We start from the raw sequence: 9942 nt of genomic DNA on the forward strand, positions 1-9942 counted from the left end.
CAAAAAAACCAAAAATTGTATATTCTTCCTTTCAGCACAATCAGGCCTCCAAGACGGTCAATAATTAAAAGAAAAACATTATAAAACACATCATGAAACCAATTAAAATCAAAAGTAAAATACATATATAAAGAAATGGAGCCAGCAATTAAAGAATAGATCAGAAAAGAGAAGTCCTTGCAGGAAAGCCAATCAAAGGGGGGGGGGAGTCTTCACCTGCTGCCAGAAAACAGTGATAGAAGGGGACTGATGAATACCCTTGGGGATGGAGTTTCATAATATCTGAAAATTAACATGGTTTCTAGCAGTAAAAGCAACAGCAACAAACATGGAAAGAAAAAAATAATAAAAAGCCAAGAAAACTAACACAATCAGAATAGATATATCAGAACATGAGTTAGTGAAACACAACACATACACACTAGAAGTCTAGAAATTTAAACATTCAGAATACAATCCAGAGATTTACATGCAGTCAGATATCATTGTTCTCTAGAGAAGGCAAAGAACTAGGAGTGAACGCTATTTTGTAGCTGGCAAGGGTGGGGGAGTCTTGGTACATTTGGTGCTTATTTCTTGGTTTATGACCACTGGCTGCAATTGTTCATGCACATTATCTGGGATGGGGCAGATGGAAGGAGTACAATGCCCCCTGGACTTAGCCCCACAAACAACAACTGCTCTTATATATTGCTCTTCTAGACATATTAGTGTTCCATTCAGAGATATGAACAAAATCAGTATATCATTATCCTTACAGTGTAGCTGGGGAGCTGGGGCTGAGAGGAGTGGCTTACCCAAGGCCACCTACTGAGCTCATGGCAGTAGTGGGATTTAAACCAGCAGAGTTCTTGTTCACATCCCAGCCATTCAACCACTATGCTACAGCAGCTCTCAACAGTCCTCAGATGGCTCTGCCGTCACACTATGGGCCATTTACAGTCCTGTTTCTGGAGTTTCAGAGAAGTGATTGCTCCATTAAGGCAAAGATGATGCCAAAACGGAAAAGATTGAACTAAAGCACAGGGGAAGGACTGGGATCAAGGAATCACCATACATGCAGTTTATACCTTTCCAACTTCCTGTGAGACCAGCTTTCCTTATGAGAGGCCTGCAAGGCTAATGAGGTCTGTGCAAATGGCTACCTATACTTCATCTGGCCTGGAGGTCCCAGGTGCTCCTAAAGCTGCAAGTGAGAGGCCTGGGAAGAGAAGAGGAAGAACAAGGTGCTGTGAACTCTCTCCCCCCCTTTTTTTTGAGGCTCTGACAGCCACTAAAAGCAACAACTGGAAATCATAGAGGGGGAGTCCCCAAAGATCAGAGGTCATGTCTGGAGTCCCAGAATCCCAGACACATGCTAGTAAATCTACGTTTTAAAGACTGCAGTTGTAATTGATTATGAGAGACTCAACTAAACCTTGATTCCGAACAAGTTGGTCAGTAGGACTTCTTATCTAGCAATGCACTGATGATTGGGTGTATAGGGTAGAGATGAGAAAACACTACGGCACAGAACTTTTAAGTAACATAGACAATTACTACTGAACTGATTTTTTTACTTGACAAACCATTCCAGGTAAAGATGACATATTATGAACAGTGTTGCTGCTGCAGCTCTGGCACAGAGTCCTGGCCTTTAGCAATGCCAACTCGCTCACCCTGAAGGTCTGCTAGGGAGGGGAGGGGTTGTGCCACCTGATTGCTTTTCCTTCCTGTTGTGCTCAGGCCTCTCTCTCACCCTGGAAGCTTCTTCTACAGCCCACTTCCTGGACCCTTACGAATGCCAGTCTTCAAGTGGGTTCTGGTGATCTTCCAGAATTACAACTGATCTCTAGGCTACAGAGATCATTTCCCTCAGAGAAAATGGCTACTTTTGTGGGTGGGCTCTATAGTATCACATCCTTGTTGAGGTCCTTTCCTTCCCCAAACCCCACCCTTCCTGGGTTCACCACCCCGTATCTTCTGAAATTTCCCAATCTGGAGTTTGCAACCCTAACCCCCCTGGGAGGTCCTGCCCTCCAAGAAGACCAATCTCCATTTGCCTTGACTCTGGAACTTCTGTGAAAGTGGAAAGGCAGGGCCAGGGCTAGGAGGTGAACCTCCTGCCCACATCTTCGTCTGATGGGCTGTGACTTCGTGTTGGCTCTTTCCCTGGAACACCTTACCCCTGCACTCTCCTGCTTTGGTCCTACTGGGCTTCTGGGCCAAATCACACTCCTACTGGGCCAAAACACTCTCCCATCATGGCCCACCTGCCAAGGGCACAGGTAACATCCAGCCAACCTTTGTTGAATTAGCAGTAAATTGGACAGCCCATTTCCTCATGGTCCTTTTCTGCATGCAAAGGCACCGTGGGAGGAAGGAAGGGAATCACAAAACTTTTCCTGACACCACGTATGTGCTCATAAGCCCATTCCTCCTTCCCCCCACACTGTTTTGAAGGGGAGAGCCCTTCCTAATTCATGTTTAACATCTCATCAAATCAGACTCTAAGCCCCCTCACCCTTAAGAAAAAAACCTCAAGCACCGTCTCTAATTCAGTTCCAATCTCAAATTCTCTGTATTTTTCAAATAATAACAACAACAACAATAGTGCTTATATACTGCTCTTCTAGGCAAATTAATGCCTACTCAGAACTGTAAATATAGTCAGCATTATATTTATACCTGGGGATTTTCCAAGTGCTACATATGTTTAACCTCCTTTCTGATAAATCAGAACATTCTGAACCTCATCTTGGTACTTAACAGCAAAAAGAAACATGCTAGGATAAAATAAATCTTTAAGAAATCAGCTGAAATTATTCCCTCTCCTGTTGCCATCTTAAATTCCCCTCTGACAAACCCCCAACATTAAAAAAAAAGATAGAATGAAAGAGAAGATCTGGACTTGAGAGCAAAGACCTGTTTTTGTCTCTGTAATACTAACACTGAATTCTGTTTAGATGACTAGAAGTTCTAGATTAATACACAATCTAGACATCCTATCTCAATCTAGTCCTTCCTACAATCCAACCAAGTTCCCTCAGACTTTAGGGGTTAATATGATTTTGTATAACTGCTCCTTTCACTTATTCTGGAGTGTGTTAGCCTGAGGTGAAGTGTACTGAGCAAAACTCAAGTACACTTAGAAAAAGAAAAAATTCCTTCATCATGGAAATAATGTATTCCATTGTTAACCTAATGAGGGGGTCTCCTTGTCGGTTGAAGGAATTAGCATTCAAGGATATGCAGTAAGAGGGGGTAACTGGGACATCCATCAATGTATACCAGGAATGTTCCCTTTGAGAACTCTCAAATAAACCGGTAGATATTCTCCAGGAAAGGTTTCTTTTATTAACAAAGAAATAAAAGGTGAGCATACAATAAAACACACACACAGCACACATACAAGGCTAGCTAGAAAACAGGGAGGAAAGTGAGAGAGAGGAGTTGGGATGGGGTGATATTTACCAGTCCTGAAGAGAAGGAGAGTTTCGTGAGAAGAGCAGCAAAATGACCAGTGCTTCATGGAAAGAAGAGAGGGCTCAAGTGAACTTGAGGGTGGGTGTTTGGATCCAGAATGCACACACACTGAGCACATGACTGGGGAGTCTAATTATAGGGCAAAATGTGTCCTGATTCAAAACTGACGTCTCACTTCAAAGACAATGGCTTGATGGCTTGTTCGGAGGTTTGGACAAGTTAGGAAGGTTTAATGGTTCTACCTGAGGTAGACAAAAGGTGCAAATGGGGCTTGATGACCCAGCAATTGCTGGGTGGGGAGAGCTATCAGGTTCACTTAATAGCTCTGACTGGGAAGGTACGGAAAGGCTTTGATAAGATAAAGCAGGAATTCCTGGAAGACCTCTTTGTTTCATTCAAGTGTGTCTCCAGGGCATGGAGGGGCAGCTCGTCAATCTGACACACCTTCTGGTAATTTTCCAACTCCAGCTGGGTGGGCATTTGTTCTGCCTTGTCAGACAGTGCATAAGATGAAAGGGTTATAAAATTACATTCATAAACTGCCCTTTCAGTATGAGGAAGGGGTCTGACTGCTAACAGCCCCTCCCCCAAACGAAGGAGATACAGCTCTGGCATGCAAATTCATTGAACTTACATTGAGACACAAGCAGATCTGAGGCCCCAAGGGAGGAGAGGAAGGGAATAGGTAATGGGGGGATGTCCTTGTGAGTTAGGGGAATTAGCATTCAAGGAGATGTAGCGAGAGGGGGTAACTATGCGATTTCCATCAATGTATACCAGGATTGTTACCTCAGAGAACTCTCAAATAAACAGGCAGATGTTCTACAGGAAATATTTCTTTTATTAACAGAGAAATAAAAGGCAAATGTACAGAGAACTACACACAACATACAAATGGAGGTAACTAAGAAAACAGTGAGGAAATGGGAAAGTAGTTCCAGGGAGGGCTATAGTTACCAGTCTTGAAGAAGGAGGTCCATGGAGGAGCAGCAAAATGACCAGCACTTCGTGAAAGGGAAGGGAGGGCTCAGATGCAATCTGAGGGCTCATGAATGGGTCCCAGAATACACATACTGCACATGGCTGACGGCAGCTCAAATTATAGAGCAAAACATACCCTGGGGCAGACTGATGATCCTGCTGTTATCAGATGGGAAGATCTATCGTGTCCCCTGAACAGCTCTGATTAGGAAGGTGGGTGAGGAATAATAATAACAACATTCGATTTATATACCGTCCTTCGGGACAAAACTAACACCCACTCAGAGTGGTTTACAAAGTATATCATTATTATCCCCACAACAACAAACACCTTGTTAAGTGGGTGGGGTGGAGAGAGCTTCTGGAAGCTGTGACTGACCCAAGGTGACCCAGCTGGCTTCAAGTGGAGGAGTGGGGAATCAAACCTGGTTCTTCAGTTAAGAGTCGCGCGCTCTTAACCACTACACCAAACTGGAAGGTGTGGAAGGGTGTGGATGAGATAAGGCAGAAACTTTTGGAAGACCTCATTGTTTCACTTAAGTTCTTCTTATTGTGTCACTTAAGTGCTTTTACTTAAGTGCTTCTGGTAATTTTCCAACTCCAGCCAGGGTTGGCATAAATTCTACCTTGCTAGGCAGTGTTTTGTACTTAAGGCACACGAAGAAAAGGGATTTATGATATTCCATATTCATAAATTTCCCTTTAAGTGTGAGGAAGGGGTCTGACTGCTAACATCATGCCCCATGTTAACTACCATGGGGTTAGTTTAGTCCTCTTGAAAAGGTGTGGAAACTGACATTTATAGCTGTGGAAGTAGTCACATTACACACTGCATTCAGGGGGAAACTAGTGGGGAACTAGAATAAATGAAATCCTTTCTCTGTGGATTTGAAAATGTTATGCATTTTAGAATGAGCATGCCCTTAATTTCTACATGGAGTACACAACACATTGTCCTTATACTTGCTAACTGCTGCCTGGCAAAAAAAAAAAAAAACAGTCCTGTCCTGTCCTGTCCTGTGTGTTTTTTTAAAATTTTATTTTGAGTTTTTAAAAGTTTTTTTAACCACAAACACAACAAAAAACCCACATAAATAACATTTCAAATAGGTTACTCAGTACAGATGATAATTATAATGGATGGCACATTGGATGTATCCACTTGTCCAAAATAGCAAATATTTCTTAAAGAGTAAAGAGGTCCAAAGAGCAAGCAAGTTTTGTCTTCATTCCACTAGAAGTCAAATGGTCTATAATTGGTACCCAATCTTCCCAGATTTGAAGATGTTTTAAGTTAAGCACATAACAGCATTGTGCAGGACTCCACTGACGTTAGTGGGTACTCTAGAATTCCATCAAAGCATGACAACTATTTGCCCTAGTTGTTACAAAATATATTACAGAAAAAAAAATATTGGCTGATAAATGTTTCCCAGGGCTAGAAAAATGGTGGATTTTACCTTCCATTCCAGACAAGTAAATCCTTAAAAAAAGATCCAAATTACACTGTCCGGGGGAAAGTGCACATACAAGAAGCCAGTAATCTATTAATGTGGTAAAAAAAATCTACTGTTGTCTCTGGTTTTCTATTAGCTGTCCTCAAATTAAATAAAACAGAGAAGCATACCAAGATTTCAGTATTTCCTCTGCTGAAAACTTAGGGAAATAAAGGAAAGCAAAATAAGCTCTAGTGACTTTTCTAGTCAACATTATTCTTAAGGTAGTAAAATCAAATGTGCTTCAAACAGCAGCAGCAATAGCTACTGGTATTTGTATTCTAAAGATGCATATTAAATGCAGGCATAAGCATCTATAAAAAAGACATATTGACAGAACATAATTTAAACTATGGCTCCCTGTGCATAGTCCAAGTGATTTGAGAAATGCATCACTCGACAGAAACATTCACTGTGCCTGTCTCATATTTTATTCACATCCCAAAGCCCTGACATTGCTAAGAATCATAAAACTTAGCCATTCTTTATGGCTTTAATCAAGCAATAGTTGTGAGATGGCTAAAGGCAAGCAAACAGCTTAGCTGGGGAGGAAGGTTTCTTGAGGGACTATGAAAATTCCCACTAGGTTTACCGAATAAGGAACACAAATTGATCCATCTCACAAATTTTATAAATTCTAAAGAGCAACAAAAAGAGAAAGAATGATAGGATGAAAGAAAATTTGCAAAATGTATCTTAAAGGAATTTGTAATTTATTTTCTACTTTGAATAGCATGATAGGATGATTGGTAGAGCTTGAGGATGTGTCACCCTGTACCTAGCCTGAAGAAATTCTGATTACTTGGGTTTAACAGAAGACACTTTTTACAATGTTAAGCCAAACACAGTTGCCAGCAAATAACAATTAGATGCTCCTAATTAGAGGTGGGCACATACCAAAAAATGGACCAAAATTTGACATGGACTGGCCCAGTTTGGCATTCACAAATAGGCTGGTCATGGGTAGAGGTGGGCATGAACAGCAATATGAACAACAACAACAAAAGTCACAAACAGCCCAATCAGCTGTTCGCGAGCAAGCTGTTTATGAGGCCCCATTCCCGAAGAACATGTGATTGTTCCAAGCCCTGTTTGTGGTGTTCATCAGCCATTCGTCAAGCCAGACAATCTGGCACCTTTCAATCAATTCCCTTGGCAACAGTAGGTACGGACTTTCTGGCCTCTGTCTGAACTCCTGTTATCCTGGAAACCCCAATCTAAGGCCAGGGCACTTCACCCCTGACTCAGCCGCTTGTCAGGGAAAACCCTGACAAGGGCTGATTGCAGCCTGCCAGGGTTTAAATTTCCCTCTCCCTGCTGCTGTGCAGTGCAGGAAGAGTTGAGTGCAGCCTGCTGGGGTGAAATGCTCTTCTCCCAGCTGCTGCACAGCAGCAGGGAGAGGGGCACTTCACCCCCAACTCAGCCGCTTATCAGTGGTTTCCTAACAAAGTCTTCCCCCTCCCTCCAGCCACCTGGAAGGAGGGAGACTTTGAAGGGAAGGCGATTCCCCATGCCGTTTGCAAATAGCATGGTTGTGTCTGATGCCAGACAGGATCATAGACCCAGTTCTGAGTTTTTGCTCCAACCACTTGACCTGATATTAGAGAAAAATTATTTTAGATTCGTGGATGAGTTTTTCTTTCAGGTCAGAGGTGTTGCAATGGGGTGTGCAGCTGCCCCAAGCATCGCCAACATTTTCATGGCACAATGGGAGGCTAAATATATTATGAATTGGGTCAATCCTTATTACCAACATATATTAATTTTCAGAAGGTACATTGATGACCTATTTTTCTTGATCCGTGATAACTCCATTGTGGAGGATTTTTGTCTATGGCTCAATACACAAGATGAAAATATTCAGTTTACCTGGAATAGCAATCAGCAGGAAATTAATTTCCTAGATGTCACTCTCTTTAAGGGGAGTGACAACAGGCTGAAGATACGCCCATATACTAAAACTACTGATGGAAATGCCTGTTTATCTTTTGAGTCCCACCATCCAATGCATCTTAGACACAATATCCCATACGGACAGTTTCTAAGACTGAAATGAAACTCTACACAACAGGAGGATTATGAACTCAGTTGTGCTGTTATGCAGAGGTCATTTGCTAGGAGGGGCTACCCTGACAGGACATTACAGAGGGCTAGGGTTAAAGCCTCTCAAGTATCTAGGACCAGCCTCTTTGAAAATAAAATAAGATTCAAAGACGATAGGTTGTATTGGTCACGGGACTATACACCATTGTCTAAATCCCTGCAGAACATAGTACATAGACATTGGGGTCTAGTGTCCAACATACAGGGGTGTGAATTTCCACCCTGTATCAGTTATAGACGAACTAAAAACATTAAGGAGATGGTATCTCATTCAGACGTTGCAGATTCCAACGTACTGAAAGGAAATTTCAAATGTGGCCATTGTACCATGTACCCACTAATGATGGAGGGAGTCTCTTTGGAAATACTTACACCCCAGAGGAGTATAAATATTAAACACGTTGCGACTTGTCAGACCTCTGGAGTGGTGTATCTTCTAATTTGCCCCTGTTCCAAACTGTAAGTGGGAAACACAACTAGACCTTTAAACGTTAGAGTTTTAGAACACATTTCCAGAGTTAAGACTAAGGTGTTGGAGGCCCCTTTAACTCAGCACTTCCTTGAGATGCAACACACGATAACAGACATCAGAGTAGCTGTTTTATTTGTAGCACGGCCTGCCCCCTATCAGAGTATCAACAAAGAACTTTTGAGGAGAGAAGCTGAATGGATTTTTACATTGAATAGTCTTAAGCCCCATGGTCTAAATAATGAACTTTCATTCCAATGGTCGTTGTGGATTTTCCGGGCTGTATTTCATTCCAATGCTTCCTGAATTAGGTTCTTGGTTCTTTGAATTAAGAGGATATTACTGTACCTTTAAAATGAAATTGATCTAAGAATTAGAACCAGGTGAGTGTTAGTATGTAACTGGTTCTGACCCAGGGAGTGACACGTGAGGCATAGCACCCACGTCATTCTCTGGGTCTTAAGAAACATTTGTACTCATTCAGGGTAAGTTATGTTTAAGAAAACTGTTTGTGGAATATAGTGACTTGAACACACATGTATGCACTGTTTTATGTACTTTATTGCTTTGTATATGATGCAGTGATCCCACAGCCCTTGAGGAAGTCTTGATGATGAGCTCTGCCGTTTAGCCGGTCACAGTTTGGGCTGTTCTCTGTTGGATCCTTGATGTTACATCCTGAGTGACACCTGAAAAGAAAAAAATAGTATTGGTTACAAACTTACCATTTTGTTTACACCTGGAGAGTCCACCTTGTTCCTAAAAAAGCATTGGAATAGGGCACTGAGTCCCTTGTTTGAACTGGACTAAGAGACTTTGGACTTTTGGATGTATTATGAATACTAGGAATGCACTTGTATATTTGCACATGTATTGAGGATGATATGATATGATAATACTGTTGAATCTCATGCCTTAATATATAGATATATTTTTCCACTTCCTAGGTGGGTTTCCACTTTCTCTAATGCAAGTCAATTGGCATTTGCGGCTCCTATTCTATCTACTGGAAGTTTCCTGGGGTGGCCACTTTGGGGGTCTGTAACTCATACCTCCGAAATACAATCTTGACAAACTTGGAGGGTGTCTGGAGGAGAGCCTTCTGAAGACTCGCTACAAGTTTGGCATCTCTGAGCATGAAGGGGGCACTCTTAGGACCCCTGGAAGTTATGGACCACGGACCAATGAACCAGTCCACAAACAGTGGCAGGTCCATGAAAAGTTCATGGTTCGTGAAATGCGATGGAGTTTTTTCCCAGTCTGGGCCCACTTCTACTCCTAATCAGAGGCAGCTAAAAATATCTACAAAGAAGCAGTTGAAGACCTTTGCAGAATATAAACAGCCAGAGCCCCTTATTTCTATACCTGCTTATTTTTCTGACAGATCTACCTCTCAATCTCTCACAGTTAACAAATAAGCAGATAGTG

This window comes from Eublepharis macularius, chromosome 3 (assembly GCF_028583425.1).
Source record: "Eublepharis macularius isolate TG4126 chromosome 3, MPM_Emac_v1.0, whole genome shotgun sequence".
Taxonomy (NCBI): domain Eukaryota; kingdom Metazoa; phylum Chordata; class Lepidosauria; order Squamata; family Eublepharidae; genus Eublepharis; species Eublepharis macularius.